Source organism: Mobula birostris, chromosome 30, assembly GCF_030028105.1.
Source record: "Mobula birostris isolate sMobBir1 chromosome 30, sMobBir1.hap1, whole genome shotgun sequence".
Lineage (NCBI taxonomy): Eukaryota > Metazoa > Chordata > Chondrichthyes > Myliobatiformes > Myliobatidae > Mobula > Mobula birostris.
The window spans coordinates 13,735,558-13,756,013 of record NC_092399.1 but is presented as its reverse complement, the minus strand read 5'-3'; the positions used below and the strand labels follow the sequence as shown (position 1 = coordinate 13,756,013).

The following is a 20,456-nucleotide window of genomic DNA, read 5'->3' as shown; positions in this document are numbered from 1 at the left end:
GCGAGGGCGCGCGCGCGAGGCTGAGGTCAGCCCGACCACGTGATCGGGTGGGGCGCAGGTCGCGGGAGCTGCGGCGGGCTCGGGGGACGGACGGAGGGGAACCGGAGAGGCCTGGGGTGGGTTATGCTGCACGGGAACCGACTTCTCGGACCACTGAGACCGTAAACACGAGAAAATCTGCAGGTGCTGGGAACTGTGGCCAACTATCAGCCACATAGTTACCGCAGTCCTGCATTATATGGCAAGATAGGGGATGTTTGGGCGAAGAGTAATTGTCAGTATCACAGGGCAGAGAGATGCTCAGGATGTTGTTATCACAAAATAGAGGGGTAATTATTATCGGTGAAATACCAACAGAATGCCGTACCATATCTGTTTGAGAATAATGGTGAGCAATTGAATAACAGGAGGAGGCTCCAATCTCATTCAGCTCTCAGAGATGTCAGGGCTCAGGATGTGAGGACTAGATGAATGATTTGCAACCATTTTCAGCCAGAAGTGTCAAATCGACATAGCTTAGATTGGTCCAGAGATCATTAACAGCACAGTAGTCAAATCAACACATTATAAGATATGGCTGAGGTGATTGAATGTAATTAAGGCTACTAGACTAGAAGAGTCTTAGCTATCCGCACAAAATGCTGGAGGAACTCGGTAGGCCAGACAGCACCTGTGGAAAAGAGTACAGTCAACGTTTCGGGCCGAGATCCTTCATCAGGACCTGTTTTTCCAGTCTCGATGAAAGGCCTAGGCCCGAAACGTTGACGGAACTCTTTTCCATGGATACTGCCTGGCCTGGTGAGTTCCTCCAGCATTTCGTGTGTGTTGCTTGGATTTCCAGTGTCTGCAGGTTTTCTTGTTTGTGAATTGAGTGTCTTAACTATGCTGCATGTGCTCTAGAACTAGTTGCATCTTCAGACAAACTGGTACAGTGAAGGTACAAATACATCTGGTGAATTATCACCCTATCACTCTACCCTCAATTATTTATAACGTAGTGGAAATTGATGTTAGGGCTATCATGTGGTACTTACATGGATCAACAGTTCTAGAGATGCGGAGAGACTAACAGCACTTGGATGAATGTGTCATTGAGGAGTTTTGATAAAACTGAAGTTATCGAGTATCAAGGTGAAAATATTCCATTGCTTGAAATGATTTGTCACACACAAGGAAGATGTGTGTGGTTGTTGGAGGTCAATCTCTAGCCTCTTTGGCTGTTTCATCATTAACTCCATAAGGTAGAAGTGAGGCAATTTGCTATGGTTGCATAATAATTCCATTTATAAGCTCCCAATAAATGAAACAGTCCATGCCTTCATGCAAGAGGCAGACATGGGGTGATTTGTATCACTAGAAAATGACTAGTCCAACAAGGAAAAGTCTGACCTCCTACTTTTCACATTCTAAATGGCTGCATCCTATCTGGTATGGAGGGGCCACTGCACAGGATCGGGGAAAGCTGCTGGAAGTTGTAAACTCAGCCAGATCCATTGTGGGCAATTGCCTGGCCAGCATCGAGGGCACCTTCAAAAGGTGATGCTACAAAAAGGCGGCACCCGTCATTACGGACCCTCATCACCCAGGACATACTCTTTTCTCATTGCTACCATCAAAGAGGAGGTACGGGAGTCTAAAGAGACACACTCAATTGTTCAGGAACAGTTTCTTCTCCTCCGCCATCAGATTTCTGAATGGACAATGAGCCCATGAACACTACCTCACTATTATTTCTTTTGCTCTCTTTTGGCACTGCTTAATTTATTTTTTAAATATTTTTTATTGTAATTTATAGTCTTTATTATGTACTGCAGCCGCAAAACAGCAATTTTTGACATATGCCAGTGCTAGTAAACCTAATTTGGATTCTTTTTTCACAAATGACTGAAACACAAAGCATTTCTAATACTCTGTATTTTTAACTTCGGATTTCTTGCACCTTCTGTTTTCTGATCATCGCTTAAGTACAGTTTTCTGTCCTGGGTCTTGTCGAGCTTTTGCTGTGTTTCGGTCAGCCAGACAAATGGAGTGCGTTCATGTACCATGCCCTGCGGATGGTGGAGAGGCTTTGGGGAGTTGGAAGCTGAGCATGGGTGAATCTCTGACTTCTGATGCATTTTCATAGACCCAATATTTTAATGGCTATTTCAGATAATCTTCCAGCATTCCTCAAATGTTTTTTTTGCAGATTTGACAATAGTAATATGATTGAATGTCAAAGGCTTTGTCTCTTACTTATTGGGGATGATTATTGGCTGCCACTTATCTGATGTAATGCTACTTGCCACTGATTAGCCCATGCCTGAATGTTGTCCAGGTCTTGCTGAATGCAGGTATGGACTGCTTTTGGACCTGAAGAGTTATGGACCTGCTGTCTATTTTCAGCAGTCTGTCTCCGTATTTGATTATACTGATCTGCTGCTGGATCTTCAACTTCCTTACAGACAGGACCCAGGCTATAAAAATAGGGGACAAGCTCTCCTCTACAATCACTCTGAGCACTGGTGCCCCGCAAGTCTGTGTACTCAGCCCCCTGCTGGACTCACTGTACACCCATGATTGTGTAGCCAAGTTTCCATCGAACTCAATATGTAAGTTTGCTGATGACACAACAATTGTAGGCCATATCTCGGGTAATGATGAGTTTGAGTTCAGAGAGGAAATTAAGAACCTGGTGGCATGGTGCGAAGACAATAACCTATCCCTCAATGTCAGCAAGACGAAGGAATTGGTTGTTGACTTCAGAAGGTGTAGCGGACCGCACGACACAATTTACATCGGTCGTGCGCAAGTGGAACAGGTCAAAAGCTTTAAGTACCTCGGGGTCAATATCATAAATGACCTGACTTGGTCCAACCAAGCAGAGTCCACTGCCAAGAAGGCCCACCAGTGCCTTTACTTCCTGAGAAAGCTAAAGAAATTTGGCCTGTCCCCAAAAACCTTCACTAATTTTTATAGATGCACCGTAGAAAGCATTCTTCTAGGGTGCATCACAACCTGGTATGGAAGTTGTCCTGTCCAAGACTGGAAGAAGCTGCTGAAAATCATGAACACGGTGCAGCACATCACACAAACCAATCTTCCGTCCTTGGACTCACTTTACACCGCACGCTGTCGGAGCAGTACTGCCAGGATAATCAAGGACACGACCCACCCAGCCAACAGACTTTTTGTCCCTCTTCCCTCCGGGAGAAGGCTCAGGAGCTTGAAGATTCGTACGGCCAGATTTGGGAACAGCTTCTTTCCAACTGTGATAAGACTGCTGAACGGATCCTGACCTGGATCTGGGCTGTACCCTCCAAATATCCGGACTGGCCTCGTTTTTTTGCACTACCTTACTTTCCATTTTTCTATTTTCTATTTATGATTTATAATTTAAATTTTTAATATTTACTATTGATTTGTGATCCAGGGAGTGGGAAGCACAGAATCAAATATTGCTGTGATGATTGTATGTTCTAGTATCAATTGTTTGGTGATAATAAAGTATAAAGTACTGGATGCTCCCCTCTGCAGAACAGTTAAAAGTTTAGGGAGCAGAAGAGATTCCCCAGATGCTGGAAATCTGGATTGACACACACAAAATGGTGCAGGATCACACTGGGCCAGGCAGCATCCGTGAGAGAAATTAATGTTTTGGCTGAGACTCTTGTTCATTCCACAGTTCATTTCCTGCCACAGATGCTGCCTGACCTGCTGAGTTCCTCCAGCATTTTGTGTGAGTTATTATTAGGTGTGATTCTGGACAGTTTGATCATTTTAATGATTGAAAATCATGGAGTTAGAATGACTCAGATTGCTGCAGTCAACTGGAGGGCAGTTGTAATTGCTTTCAGGTCAATGACAAGCTTTCTTCTGTGTTTAAGATGAGGCAGACTGACAGTTAAAACCATGACTTCTGAATTGTTGAGAGATGCTTGTGAGATGTAAAACTTTTAATCTGTCACACACTAATGGATCTGATGTGATATGACTCATAGTAAATTGATATATAGTGGCATTAGATGATTGGTCATAATAGTAATTAGCTGATGTTTTATAATGTCAGGAATATTAAATCAGGTAATGCATCATGTTTTATTCTGTCGTTAAGATAGAGATTTATTTACATTAGTCTGTCCTTTTAAGGTTAGAAAGTTTAATTGCTATATGCAAAATGGAGCCCAAGGGCAGCCAGAGTTTAATTGGTGTTTATGCAGATAATTTTGCAGACTAGAATATGCTTATCATTTTTAGGCTGCAGCTCAAAACCATTTGGCATTTTCAGACTGTCCATCATCTGTAACAAAATGTGATGTTTGGACATGCTGATAAAATTCTTCGTCTAATTAAGGAGTTATCATAACTTTGTCCGCATTTGGTTGATAACAAAAATTTTATATTCGAGGTACTGACAGATTTGGGACAGATCTTACCTGGTCAGGCCAGAAAGTCATCTTCTGGCTGAACCCTAACACTACATTGTGAAAAGTGACATAACGATTATAGGTATTGACAGTGATGAATATTGACAAGTCTGCATAACCAAAATTTGACTTAACAAGTTGTGAACAGGAACTGTGCATTTCACAGAGTAGTTTTATGTTTTGTAAATGATTTATAGATAGTATAGATCAAATGTTATCTTTTAATTATTTGGTCTACTCCATTTTACATTAAAGTATTGGCATTACATACAAAAATATTGGCAGTAACATGCTGAAATATTTTCACTTTCCACACACCTAGCATTTAAAAGTTATATAGTTTAGTTGGAAGTTATAAATCTCAGCCTCACAATTTAATTTATCCAGCACTTGATCTATAATTTATGCTTTGGAGTGCTGCTGTACTTAAGGATAAATTTAACTAATTAAACAAAATGCGTTTTAGAGAAGTTGTTTACGGTATAACCATTCCAAAGAATCTTATTTATTTCTGCTTTGTATTAGAGTGTTTTGTCAAGAACAATCATGGTTATGAGACCATGATTGCCTACGTCATATGACATGGAACATAATGATGATGAATAGAGTGTTACTGCTCTTTTTTATATATCCAGCCACTTATCCAGCCTGTTGTTGCCAACAAGTAAAATATAACGGGCACAAAATGATGAAATCTAGAAAAGCTGTGTTTTAAAGGGGTGATATTCCCTCAGGTGATATTGATTGTGGGATATGTAGAAGGACACCAAATATGCTCAGGGCAGGAAGGCCCCTACACTACTTCAGTGTTAACCCATCCAGCTAAAAATATGATGTCTGCAAACCACTAGGAGCCTTTTCATGGTACTTGTCCATTGTTCATCTGTGTTCCCTTTGCGTAAGAAGGTTGTTTTGAAAAACCTTTTCCATTCTTTGGAAATATTTGCTGATTATTTTGCTCCCTGTCTCCCTCTTTCTTTGGGGCAACTTAACTTGTAACCAGGGGTTGGGAACTCACATCATGGAATGTTCCAGTTGGATTGTTATGTACCGTGTCGTATGATGTAGGTGATTATGGTCTTTCCTTGACCATCAACGTCCTTGGCAAATTTTTCTACAGAAGTGATTTGCCATCGCTTTCTTCTGGGCAGTGTCTTTACAAGACGGGTGACCCCAGCCATTATCAATACTCTTCAGGGATTGTCCCCTTAGTGTCAGTGGTTGCTTAACCAGGACTTGTGATATGCACCAGCTGCTCATACGACCATCCACCACCTGCTCCCATGGTTTTACCTGGCCCTGATCGGGGGGCTAAGCAGGTGCTACACCTTGCCCAAGAGTGATCTGCGGGGTAGCGGAGGGAAGGAGCACGTTACACCTCCTCTGGTAGAGACATATCTCCACCCCACCACCCAAAATATTCTAATACTGTTCAGATAAGTGTGACATTGGAAATCCTAGCTCCATTTCTTTCTCTACCTCTTGATGACATTTTTTACGTGAATGTGAAAAATCTTGAAAATGGCGGAGACCTGCAGTAACTGAAGTATTGCCAACGCCTTTGTTGGGCTATGCGAACGTAAAAGAACCTTTCAGATGGATTGTAACATTATAAGATGACAAGTCCAGGAGAGATTACTGGGTGGCTATTAAATTTAAACACCCTTTAATGAATTTTGATCAATTTATGTATGTCTGGATCGCATACAAAAAGAAAGTTTTTTACTGTCTGGAAGAGGGGACTGAGTGTACAATTTAGTGTCATCAGCTGATGACACTAAATTGAGTGGAAAAGCAAATTGTACAGAGAATACGGAGAGTCTGCAGAGAGATACAGATAGGTTAAGTGAGTGGGCAAGGGTCTGACAGATGAAGTAAAATGTTGATAAATGCAAGGTCATCCACTTTGGAAGGAAAAATGGCAGATCAGATTGTTATTTAAGTGGCAAAAATATTGCAGCATGCTGCTGTGCAGAAGAACTTGGGAGTGTTTGTGCACATTGGTTTGCAGGTGCAGCAGGCTATCAAGAAGGCAAATGGAATGTTGGCCTTCATTGCTAGAGGGATTGAATTTAAGAGCAGGGAGGTTATGTTGCAACTGTATAGGGTACTGGTGAGTCCACATCTGGAGTATGCGTGCAGTTCTGGTTTCCTTACTTGAGGAAGGACATACTCACTTTGGAGACGGTGCAGAGGAGGCTCACCAGGTTGATTCCAGAGATGAGGGGGTTAGACTATGAGGAGAGATTGAGTTGCCTGGGACTGTACTCGCTTAAATTCAGTAGGATGAGAGGAGATCTTATAGAAACACATAAAATTATGAAAGGTAGAGGCAGGGAAGTTGTTTTCACTGATAGGTGAGACTAAAACTAGGGAACATAGCTTCAAGATTCGGGGAGTAAATTTAGGATGGCAATGAGGAAGAACTTCTCTTCCCAAGGAGTGGTGAATCTGTGGAATTCTCTGCCCAATGAAGCAGTGGAGGCTAAATATATTTAAGACAACGCAAACACGAGGAAATCTGCAGATGCTGGAATTTCAAGCAACACACATAAAAGTTGCTGGTGAACGCAGCAGGCCAGGCAGCATCTCTAGGAAGAGGTACAGTCGACGTTTCGGGCCGAGACCCTTCGTCAGGACTAACTGAAAGAAGAGCTAGTAAGAGATTAAATGAAGGGTCTCAGCCCGAAATGTCGACTGTACCTCTTCCTAGCGATGCTGCCTGGCCTGCTGCATTCACCAGCAATTTTTATGATATTTAAGACAAGGTTGGATAGAGTTTTGCATAGTAGGAGAATTAAGGGTTATGGGGAAACGGTGGGTGGAAGTGAGTCCATGACCAGATCAGCCATGATCTTATTGAATGGCAGAGCAGGCGCGACAGACCTGATGGCCTACTCCTGCTCATATTTCTTACGTTCTTATGGATCTCAGTACTTGTTACAATAATAAAACAAACCAATTCATTTATTTAGAGATGCAGCATGGTAACAAGCCCTTCTGGCCCAAGGAGTCTGCACTGCTCAGTTACTCCCATGTGACCAATTAACCTACTAACCCATATCTCTTTGTAATGTAGGAGGAAACCAGAGCACTCAGAGGAAACCCATGCGGTCACAGGGAAAGTGTTCAAACTTTTTACAAACAGCAGCGGAATTGAATCTGGGTGTCTGGCGCTGTAATAGTGTACGCTACCAAGCTGCTTGTTGTAGGAACATGAGTGATCAGTTACCTGCTTCGTAGTTATTATTCGGATCATATTCCTGGTTGTTTCTGCTGCGCTGTGTATCCCAGCCAATATTTAGCTACATCTGAGTACAGTTAGGTTAACAGCTATGGAAAACATAAATATGTGGTTAAGGTCAAGTATCTGGTAGGCACGTCAGTGTGAAACAGTAGGTGTCTGCAAACTGAAACCAGTAAGATCAGAAATACAGTAATGTCTGCTCTGCAATCTAAGTTCTGTTTTTTGTAGCAGCGTTGCTCCAGTGCTAGACTCACATCAAAGTTGCTGGTGAATGCAGCAGGCCAGGCAGCATCTCTAGGAAGAGGCGCAGTCGACGTTTCAGGCCGAGACCCTTCGTCAGGACTAACTGAAGGAAGAGTGAGTAAAGGATTTGAAAGTTGGAGGGGGAGGGGGAGATCCAAAATGATAGGAGAAGACAGGAAGGGGAGGGATGGAGCCAAGAGCTGGACAGGTGATAGGCAAAATGGATACGAGAGGATCATGGGACAGGAGGTCCGGGAAGAAAGACGGGGGGGGGGGAACCCAGAGGATGGGCAAGAGGTATATTCAGAGGGAGAAAAAGGAGAGTGAGAGAAAGAATGTGTGTATAAAAATAAGTAACAGATGCGGTACGAGGGGGAGGTGGGGCATTAGCGGAAGTTAGAGAGGTCAATGTTTACGAGGGGGAGGTGTTACTTATTTTTATACACACATTCTTTCTCTCACTCTCCTTTTTCTCCCTCTGTCCCTCTGAATATACCCCTTGCCCATCCTCTGGGTTCCCCCCCCCCCGTCTTTCTTCCCGGACCTCCTGTCCCATGATCCTCTCGTATCCATTTTGCCAATCACGTCCAGCTCTTGGCTCCATCCCTCCCCCTCCTGTCTTCTCCTATCATTTTGGATCTCCCCCTCCCCCTCCAACATTCAAATCTCTTACTCACTCTTCCTTCAGTTAGTCCTGATGAAGGGTCTCGGCCTGAAACGTCGACTGCACCTCTTCCTAGAGATGCTGCCTGGCCTGCTGCGTTCACCAGCAACTTTGATGTGTGTTGCTTGAATTTCCAGCATCTGCAGGATTCCTGTTGTTCCAGTGCTAGACTGTTGGGATTCCTGAGGAGAAATGTGTGTGGTTGATCTTGATTGAGTTGATGCAGAAAGGAGATCCATTCTAGGCTTGATCATGATGTGACATTACATATTATGAGGATTCTTCTCCATACTGAGGAGAATAATTGCCGGGAGAAACAGGAGGAAAGTAAAATGGCAGGAGAATATTGTACTGCAAAATATATATGAGAGCTTTTTGGTTTTGACTGAAACCCACTGAGCTAATGAACTAAAAACACGATTTAAGTGGCTGAAGCTCTGGGTCTAATGTATGATTTATATTGGAAAGTGGATGTTGGGATTTATTGACAAATGCCATATTTTTACACAATTGTGAAAATCCTCCTGAAATACTTCATCCAATTTCATCTGGCTTTTCTACTCTCCAGAGCCCCACTCCCCAGCTTCGTATGAGAGTACATTTCTTTGGGAACTGTAAGGAGAACTTTGTGAATTAATGTTTTGAAAATCATTTGGCAGGTTTTTTTTTACTTGTACTCTTTATATTGCTGACATATTTTGACTAAATGTTTTAAGATAAGTTGTGAATAAATGTATAAAATAAAGTAGTAGTTCAATAAAAGAAGTTGAGAGAAAAAGGTAAAGTGTGCACATAATGACTAGCTGTTAGCTAGTTCTGAGAGTGAGGTGAGGTGAGGGCCCCCATCGGTCAGAGTTGATCACGGATATTGAGTCCTAGATGTCTAGATACGCAAACCTGGGCAGTACAATATGGAGAGCAAGATGTTGCCCAAGTAGCAAGCTCCCCCTCTCCACGCAGCTGATGAACCCAAAGGAATGGCAGAGACCGATACAGTTTGGTACCAGCAGTGTCTGAGAGTATCATATAGTATAACAAGGAAGTACACAAGATGTGCTTAATTTTGTGGTAGAATCATTTTTATATGAGGAGTCTCCTAAATCAATTAATTATTTAACAAATAAGAACTAACCAGTAGACATCCTGACAGTGCTTAAATCTTCTTAGTCAGTCTCTTGGGATCGAGCATGACTTCCACTCTGGTTTTGTGGTGGTTAATGAGACCAGTTTTTTTAGCAGACTGTTCTATAAATAGTGGTTGATGGGGTGGGTGGGTAGTCAACTCCATCTGCTGCCTGTGCAGGGCCTTCTTACACTCTCGATGTTTGGCCTAGACATTCTCCATAACATCTAAAATGCTCTTTCTTTGCATTTCCAGAGGTTCCCAGGAATCCGCTGACTTGTTGTATTTCTTCAGCTGACTGGGTTCAATGGAAAATCAAAGGACTCATCTTCAGTGTGTTTAAAGGGAGCACGTGGAACAGGACCCATGTCCAACTCAAAGGATCACGGGAACCTCGGCCCTGATGAATGGAAATGAGAGCTGGACTAGGGACCCAAGTGAGTTTCAAGAAAGCACAGTAATTGGGACACTGGTGACTGAAAGGGAGTTTGGGAATTGGAGCCTTGGTGAGCGAAAGGGAGCGCAGGAACAGGGGCCATGCTGAGTGTAGAGCAGAAATTCCCAACCTGAGGTCCACAAACCCCTTGGTTAATGATATAAAAAAGGTTGGGAGCCCTGGTGTGGAGGGAACATAGGAAACAGGACCCTGGTGAATTTAGAGTGTGGGAGCTGTGGCCATACTGAATTTGCAGGGAATAGGATCCTGGTGAATGACAGGGAACATGGAAACCATGGTCCTCATGAGTTTAAAGGGACCATGGGATCCGTGGACCTGGTAAATTTATAAGAGGCTGGGGAATGGCGTTCTGTTGAGCAGAAGAGTAGAGCTGGAACTAGGGTCCTAATTTTGGTTTCAGGTTTAGAGTGTGATGAATAGATGTAGGTAAATTTAACAGGAATATGTAAAACAGGGCCCCAGTGATTTTAAAGCAGTGTTCCCAAACTTTCTTGGGTGGCTCCCAGACCACATCCCCAGCATCCCCTCTCCCTTTCTGGCCGATACATAAAAAAGAATTTTGACTTATGATACATAGTGAAAGAAAACAGGAACTGCAAATTCAAAGCAGTGACAAATAATTGCAACTATTATTCAAATCTATTTACAGCTACAAATAAAATTATTTCTTTAATTACAGTTAGAAACAGTTTTCATCAACAATTTTAGACCGTACATTAGTAGTCACTACTTCATTACGTTTTCACCTTTCAATGAGATGGATGGACTTGGTGCTGTGATATCAGGTTCTCAACATCAGGTTGAATGTCACTCGGAAGGATTCTCAGATCCCCACCTTCAGTAATTTGCACTGTTTTGTTGCTTTGAAAGAAGTTGGACGACTGCACTGAAACAGCACTCTACTAAATATAGTGTTCATAGTCATACTTTATTGATCCCGGGAGAAATTGGTTTTCGTTACAGTTGCACCATAAATAATAAACAGTAATAGAACCATAAATAGTTAAATAGTAATATGTAAATTATGCCAGTAAATTATGAAATAAGTCCAGGACCAGCCTATTGGCTCAGGGTGTCTGACCCTCCAAGGGATGTGTTGTAAAGTTTGATGGCCACAGGCAGGAATGACTTCCTATGACGCTCTGTGCTGCATCTCGGTGGAATGAGTCTCTGGCTGAATGTACTCCTGTGCCTACCCAGTACATTATGTAGTGGATGGGAGACATTGACCAAGATGGCATGCAACTTAGACAGCATCCTCTTTTCAGACACCACCGTGAGAGAGTCCAGTTCCATCCCCACAACATCACTGGCCTTACGAATGAGTTTGTTGATTCTGTTGGTGTCTGCTACCCTCAGCCTGCTGCCCCAGCACACAACAGCAAACATGATAGCCCTGGCCACCACAGACTCGTAGAACATCCTCAGCATTGTCCGACAGATGTTAAAGGACCTCAGTCTCCTCAGGAAATAGGCGGTTCTGACCCTTCTTGTAGACAGCCTCAGTGTTCTTTGACCAGTCCAGTTTATTGTCAATTCGTATCCCCAGGTATTTGTAATCCTCCACCATGTCCACACTGATCCCCTGGATGGAAATAGGGGTCACCGGTACCTTAGCTCTCCTCAGGTCTACCACCAGCTCCTTAGTCTGTTTCACATTAAGCTGCAGATAATTCTGCTCACACTATGTGACAAAGTTTCCTACTGTAGCCCTGTACTCAGCCTCATCTCCCTTGCTGATGCATCCAACTATGGCAGAGTCATCCGAAAACTTATAAAGATGACAAGACTCTGTGCAGTAGTTGAAGTCCGAGGTGTAAATGGTGAAGAGAAAGGGAGACAAGACAGTCCCCTGTGGAGCCCCAGTGCTGCTGATCATTCTGTCGGACACAGTGTTGCAGGCACACGTACTGTGGTCTGCCAGTCAGGTAATCAAGAATCCATGATACCAGGGAAGCACCCACCTGCATCGCTGTCAGCTTCTCCCCCAGCAGAGCAGGGCGGATGGTGTTGAACGCACTGGAGAAGTCAAAAAACATGACCCTCACAGTGCTCGCTGGCTTGTCCAGGTGTGCATAGACACGGTTCAGCAGGTAGACGATGGCATCCTCAACTCCTAGTCGGGGCTGGTAGGCGAACTGGAGGGGATCTAAGTGTGGCCTGACCATAGGGTGAAGCAGCTCCAGAACAAGTCTCTCCAGGGTTGTTGGGAAGGTAATAAAGCATAACTTATTTCCCCAGTGCAGGATAGAGTTCAGAGATTTCTTTCTGCAATCAAAAGTCCTGATATGAATTTTTGAAACTCGACTTCAGTTCAAAGTCATTCTGTAGTGAAAATAGTTCTTCCTCTATCCTTCCTGTTTATTCTTCATTACGTGTTCAGGAATGGATTTGTTACTCAATCTAAAATTTGGATTGAGCAGAGATCCCGAAACCTCTCTGACATGTCTTTGCGCAGCTCACCCAGGTTGGTACCGCATACTTGAAAACCATCATCTGGGATTCTTTCTTTCTCTTCCAACTCAGAGAGGCTCAGAAATTGGAAAAGATCGTGACAGGCAATGTTGCACTTAAATAGGGTTAACTTGGACAGAAATATGGAGATGACCAATTTGGCTTTGATAAGATTTACAGAATTTCCTTGCAATTGAAGACTGATTTCATTAAACTTAGTGAATAATTCTGACAAATAAGCAATGTCATGCCTAATATTCTTGATTTGATTACTGATTGAATCATTCTAGTCTTCAAAGAATTTTATCACAGTTTCAAAAAGCACATAAAAGCATTCCAGGGAGTTTCCTTTTGAGAGCCATCTGACCTCTGATTGCAACAATAAGTGTTCAAACTGTTCATCACTCTCAGTACAAAGCTCTTGAAATAGTTGAGAATTGAGGTCATGGAACTTGATTTTATATACTGCTGTGATGACTGCATTTAATGATTTGTGCAGCTGATCACTTAGGTTTCTCGCAACAAGATGTTGTCTGTGAATGGTAAATATGTTAGATACAGTATTTTCAAGAAAGTAATAATCCCATGGTGGCATTCTATCATTGTTGGTGCCCCATCTGTTGCACAAGCGGAATGCTGTTCTCTGAAAAATCACCCAACAACCTGAAATATTGATTCCCCTTTGTTTCTAGTCCTCTTGCAAATAACAACCCTTGAACTATGCTTTCATCTTTTATGAATCGAACATAACCAAGAAGCGAAGATTTATTGCCTGGCAAAGTTGATTCCTCCAACTGCAGAGCAAATTCTATTGTCCTAAGTATGCCCTAAATAGGCACAATTTCACCTATTCGCCTTTGAACGGAGTCATCGCTGAGCAGAATCACTTTAGTTATGTGGACTTATGTAAAACCGTACTCAGAACCTCCCATAGTGCTGGCAGAATCAGTTCTTCTCCAATGATACGGGTCTTTCTAGATTTAGTAATGAGCAATGAAATGTTGTATGAAGCACAAAAACCATCACTGTTTTGCTGTGAAGTGTTGGCAAACATGTTTTGAAGTATAAACTCTTCTCGAGACAAACTCTGCCATTTTCATCAGGGATGATGCCTAGGCATGTATGGTTTGGTGGTATATACTCTATACCCCCCTTATCTTTCCCTACTGATTGGTTAGTCCTCAACCAATCAGGTTTCTGCTGTAACACCTTGTTTACAATCAAATTCCAGTTCTAACTTAGAGTGAGACCTTTGTCTTTATTAAAATCCTTTTTCTCTAGTTTTATTTCAATGGCTTCCTTCAGCAGGCAGTTGCAAAAAGCCATTGGCATGGCACCGTAGTTTTATGCCGTCGAAGCCAATCCTATGGCCATTGTGACTGCAATGTTCTGTTACCCCCGATATCTCTGGGTAACCCAAATGGATACATTTCCAATTCTCTGATGTGGGTTTCCACTGTGCATCCCATCTGGCTGACATACGCTGCTCCACATTCACAGGGAATCTTTGACCCGCATAAGCTGTGACTTGAGCTTCCTTACAGGTTTGTGGAGGAGCATATATCAGCCAGATGGAACGCACAATGGAAACCCGCAACAAGGGGCACAGGAGGCGTATCCATTTGGGTTACCCAGAAAAATTGGTGGTAGTAGAATATTGCATTCGCAATGCCATAGGATTGACTTCAACAGTACAAAACTACTGTGCTGCGCCAATGGCTTTTGGGGCTGCCTGGTGAAGGAAAATACTGAAATAAAACTAGAGAAAAAGAATTTTAACAAAGACGAAAATCTCACTCTTAGCAAGAACTGGAATTTGACTGTAAGCAAGGTGCGACAGCAGAAACCTGATTGGATAAGGACTAACCAATCAGGTGGGACGGACAACCGGGGTATATGTACCACTGGACTGTACATGTCTAGGCATCATCCCTGATGAAGATGGCAGAGTTTGGTTTGAGAAGAGTTTATACTTCAAACCATGTTTGCCAACACTTCATAATAATGTCAGTTAAAATCGACACCCGGCTGGAAGCCCAAGAAGAGTCTATTCGTCATATACGCTGGGAAAGCACTAGATCCTTTCTCATGTTTTTGAAGTGTTTTCCGTTTCTGAAAGTTTGCACAAAGTAACTGAAAATTAGCCAAGTTCTTGTTTGCTTTATCAGAGTGTAGTCATCTTCAAATATTGAAGGAGACGGGACGGTTTCATTGCCTCATTTGAAAAATAAACACAATGGTCTCATTGGCTGTTGTTGGTTGCTTGGTGCTGGTATAAATCCATATTTCAGATACTCCACACTATGCTGTCTACACTTTTTCATCTGGTCTGCTTCTAAATCTATTTTCATTATGGATTAATGATCACATTCGGGTATTGTTTGAAGTCCAACCTCAAGCGCCGCGATCAATAAGGGGGAAAGTTATGATGTCATCATAACTCAGGCAAAACCTGACTCTGCCCGAAGGTACGTAAAGCAAGGCAGTGCTACAGGACCGTAAGACCGTAAAACGCAGGAGCAGAATTAGTCCATTTGGCCCATCGAGTCTACTCCACCATTCCATCATGGCAGATTTATGATCCCTCTCAACCCCATTCTCCTGCCTTCTCCTCATAACCTTTGATGCCCTGACTAATCAAGAACCTATCAATCTCTGTTTTAGCTTACTCAATGACTTCTTCAGCAGGTGGTGCACATACACCATTAAGGATCCTCATTATCCGAGACATGCACTCTTCTCATTATAGAGCCAGTCATAGAGCACTATAGCACAGGAACAGGCCCTTCAGCCCATCTGGTCTGTGCAGAACTATTAATCTGCCTATTCTCATCAACCTGCACCCGGACCATAGCCCCCTATACCCCTCTCATCAATGTGCTTAATCCAACTTCGTTTAAGTGTTGAAATGGAACCTGCATCACCACCCCCTTTATCTTTATTGCCCCCTTAGAAGCTCCTGGCACCTACTTTGGGAACCACTGGTTTAAAAGGTCTGTGGGAAAATGGGCCCCCTGTGAATTTAAAGAGAGCGCAGGAAATTGGATCCTGGTAAGGGGGAAGGAATCAGCAGCCAATGAGCTAGATGCGGAGCTGTTAAGATTTCTGAATAGTTGGATAATAAGTAATCAGTACTTCACTGTAACAGCTGAAATTATAACATGAGAAGTTAATTTGTGTTGTATATTAAGGTACAGGATAAATGTTTTATGAAACAGGCTGCTCATTCAAGACTAGTCTGGCATAGATGAATGCTGTGTTTGTGATCCTTTAGGAGCAAAGACTTAATAAAATCCTTCCATTTTCAAAGTATCATCATTATGAGCAACACATTAAGATATATACAGTATCACTCTATTGTCTTGTACTAATCAAGAAAAAAATCAATTAATATGTTAAGCTAATCAAATCAATCTCCCTGTTGAATATTTCCTTCTATGAGTCTGTTTTAAGCTCGGACTTGATGATGAGTGTTGGTCACGGTTTGAATTAGATCTGTTAATGGGTGGATGTGGCATTGATTTGACAGGGTATAGTAAGGAAAGATTAACTGTGCCATTTTGTTTCCCTGATTCTAAATATACGGTGCTTATTTCGTTAATAGTAGGTTAAAAGATTTGGTATTCCACAGTAATTGAATGTGATATGTAGAACTTTGCATGTTGTCTGATATATAATAAGAACATCACTTCTGTCACCTGAGGCAGGATCTTTTCCTGCTCAGATCCAGGACTTAGATTTTTTTGGAACGCTAAAGTACTTGCAGTATAGATAGCATTTTCTATCATTGGAACAAAATTCAGATATATGCTTGCATGATATAGAAATTGCCTTCTACTTGATCAGTAAATGAATTACAATTCTCCATTAGTATACTTATGAGAAAAGTTACTGAAGATGATACCTTAGTCACAAAGGAAGCACAAACTGACATTTTCGTTGCTACTTAAGTGTGACATTACATTGTGGGAATGCAGCAACAATCACCAGTACATTGTTAGAAAACGATTGCTTGCCTAAAAGTTGCAAGTAAAATCCAGGATCACAGGGGTCACAGTTTGAGGATAAAGGGGAAGCCTTTTAGGATCGAGATTAGGAAAAACTTCTTCACACAGAGAGTGGTGAATCTGTGGAATTCTCTGCCACAGGAAACAGTTGAGGCCAGTTCATTGGCTATATTTAAGAGGGAGTTAGATATGGCCCTTGTGGCTAAAGGGATCAGGGGGTATGGAGAGAAGGCAGGTACAGAGTTCTGAGGTGTACGATCAGCCATGATCATACTGAATGGCGGTGCACGCTCGAAGGGCCGAGTGGCCTACTCCTGCACCTGTTTTCTATGTTTCTATGTTGACTGATATCAGGATGTCGAATAATGACTTATTATCCCAAAACGACTCTCAACACAGGGCTTACTGTACTTCAGTCAGAATAGTATACTGGGGAATGAACAATAACTTCTTGTATAACAGTCAATAGTTTACAAAAAACATGTGAAAGCACATTTAGAAAATTAAACTAAATGATGCTGTTCTTTGCAGTGTGGATGTACCATTGATCATTCCTCACAGTCAGTCTATATCTGTGAGAGCTATTTGAGTGTAATATTGCAAAGGGAACCATGAGAAATCGATTTGTATTTGAAGGTGAAAATGGACTTCAACTTGCTGTCTGCAGTTACAGCCCATGTGATTATCACTAACCTTCTGTCCAATCGATCAATCAGCAGGCGTGAATGGAGCAGACTGGAGCTGGGAAATCTGGAGAGATGTGGTGCGTGCGTCACCCCCATCTCTACAAACACCATTACTGGAAGTTCAGAATTCATAACCATGACTTGTATCCATTTTCAGCAGCATTCAACTTCAAGAAAATAATTGAATCTAAAAAATATTTAAATACAGTGCTGTGCAAAAGTCTTAGGCACACATATATTGCACAGTACTGTATTTGTTAATGTGGAACGAAGAGTGAGTTTGTAAACCTGGCTGGAGAAATGGATGTTGGGAATGGCGAGGATGGAGCGCCATAGGAGGGGTGTGGCACAGGTGGCAGAGAAGGAGTGCCGGGTTGTTTGGGGGGGGGGGGTGGCACTTCCAGCCCTGAGACGCCAGGCAAGATAATTTAATTCCAAACAATTGGTTTATTGATCATTACAGAATGTCTCTCTTGCCTCTCCCTTCCCCTTTTGCCAAACATGATTCCCCTCTCCCTGCTCCCTTCCCATTCTCAGTCCTCAGTAGGGACTTACATTAGAATCAGGTTCATCATCGCTCATATATGTCATGAAATTTGTTATTTTTTGGAGCAGCAGTGCAATACATAAAATTACTACAGTACTGTGCAAAAGTCTTAGGCACCCTAGCTATATATATGTGCCTATGACTTTTGCACAACACTGTAGGGTTTTATAAAATATATACATTTTAAAGGTCGCAGAACTTGTTGCATATTATGTTGTGTCTGTGCGCAGCTACTTATTGATTAAACAAAAGCACGCACGTAGGAGATGGGTTTAGCTGGTGTATTCGCATTGCAGCGAGAGACAACAAAGCAAATGCCTAGACAACAGCACATGCGAAGACAACAGATCAATACATAGTGCTAAGGGGGGAAGGCTGTAAAAGAAATAGATCCATAAATTACACTCCCTCCCCCTTTAGATGAATGCAACATAAAACGTATATGTACAAAACATTTAAATTCCTTTTCATAAACCCATAGTCCAAATAAACATGCTCTCACAATAACAGTCCTAACTAACTTCGCAGTTCTAAAGGTTTAGTCTTTTAGGTGGCACTCTGTTTCTTTCAGGATAGAGCCTCTGGACCTGTGGAGTGGCATCAGGTTCGGTAGGTGTCTTGTCTAAGACAACATTCTTGGTTTCCTGGTGACATCATCACTAAGAGGCAAGTCCGGTGACTATAGTGTGTCTGTCTCGTTGGATGCAGTTGAGCATCCAGTATCTGGTCCACATTACATCTCCATGTCTGATCTCCAACACCCACTGTGTATACCAATAGTCCAGTTCTTGTAGTTATCCAACTGGGTGTCCACTTGTCTTCTCAGTAATCGCATGCTAGGATTTCCTGTCCAATCTCGAAGCGCCTTGCTGCTTCACTTGGCAACTGGCAGAACTGCTTATTCTGTACTTCCCTCTGGAGGTCTGGTTTCAGGAGGTCTATGCGAGATCTCAGATTCCTGCTTATGAACAGCATTGTGGGTATTTAATTTGTTGTAGAGTTCTGATACACAAAAAGGAAGTTGTCTACCTTGTGCTGTAGAAGAATGTCTTCCTTGTCTATAGCTTTAATGGACTTCTTGAAGGCTTGGATAAATCTTTCAGCTAAATCATTCATTGCTGGATGATAGGGAGCTGACTTGAAATGTCTGATGCCATTTTTCTCATGAACCGTCAGAATTCTTCTGATGTGTATTATGGTCCACTGTCACTCACAATTTGTTCGGGTAAACCGTTTGTGGTGAAGAGGTCCTCAGAGTGGAGGCAGTCTTTGCTGATGTGGTTGACCTCATTGGTATGACCTCAGGCCATTTCAAATGAGCATCCACAGCAGTCAGAAACATGGAGTCCATGAATGGCCCAGCAAAGTCAGCATGTACTCTTTGCCATGGTGAAGACAGCCATTCCCATGGGTGTAACAGTGCCTGTGGGGGTGCATTTTGAACTTTTTGGCATCCTGAACAGCTTTTTGCGAAAACTTTAATCTGTTTATCTATTCCTGACCATCACATGTAGCTTCGGGTGAGACTCTTCATCTTGACTGTACACAGGTGTCTTTCATGCAGATATTCTAACACTCTGGTGCGCAGTTTAGTGAACCACCAGGAGATCTACACATCAGCGTTCTTTGACATACCAACAGTTGGTCTCGTCTTGCTGAGAACTCTGGAAACATAGAGTTACCATGAGCTGGTCATCCTTGCATGGTGATTTCATGGACTTTTGGCAATGTCAGGTCATTCCTTATTTCCTTTGTATGTCGGAATTTGTTACCGGCAACTGGTCCACCAGTGTGGTGTGGAATACTTCTGGCTGGGTCACAGAATGAAGACATTTCTTCTTCAGTTGCTAATAGTGGAAGATGTTACAAGCTATTAGCATGCTGTGTTGCTTGGTGCCCTTGAACTCTATGTCATAAGAGTGGGCTCCTAGGAATAGTGCCCAATGCTGCAGCCAGGTAGCAGTCATCACTGGAATTCCCTTCCTGGGATTGAAAATGGGCACAAGGGGCTGGTGGTCTGTCACTCGCATAAACTCTTTTTCTGTAGAGGTAGTGGTGGAACTTCTTTATCCCCCGTACTAGACAAGGGACTTCTCGGACGATCTGTGCGTTGTTGCATCTTGCGCTCATCAGTGATCTTAAGCAAATGCAATTGGGCATTCAGACCCATCTTTCATAATCTGTGACAAAACAGCTTCAAAACCATAAGGGGACTCATCGCATGCCAGTCTGATGGGCAGGGATGGGTCATAATGGGTGAGCAGTTCATCAGATGTTATTAGTCTCTTTGTTCCATGAATACTTTTTCACATCCTTTTGACCATCCCCACTTTGCCCCTGCCTGTAACAGTGTGTTCAATGGACGCAGCTCTATAGCAATGTTTGGGAGAAACTGGTGGTAGTAGTTTACGGGGCCAAGTATGATCTGAGTTGTGACACATTTTCCAGTTTGGTGCCAGTAGCATTGCTTCGGTCTTCTCTTGTGACTTATGTAAGCCATGCTTGTTAATTACATGTCCACAATATGATGTTTCATTCTTGAAAAACTCACATTTGTCTCTCAGCACACAGATCATACTCACCCAGCTTGGTAAGCACTTTATCAAGGTTCTGGAAGTGCTC

The 20,456-nt window shown here is 42.6% G+C and overlaps 1 long non-coding RNA gene across 1 annotated transcript in view; it reads left to right on the top strand.

Moving 5' to 3' along the window:
- Window positions 1-35: 35 nt before the first annotated feature.
- The window catches only part of LOC140190585 (uncharacterized), a 35,157-nt gene continuing 14,736 nt past the window's right edge, over window positions 36-20,456 (top strand). Inside the window, exons 1-2 of the long non-coding RNA XR_011883638.1 lie at window positions 36-116; window positions 9,939-10,120. This is a non-coding gene — a long non-coding RNA (uncharacterized lncRNA). The remainder of the gene's footprint in view (window positions 117-9,938; window positions 10,121-20,456) is intronic.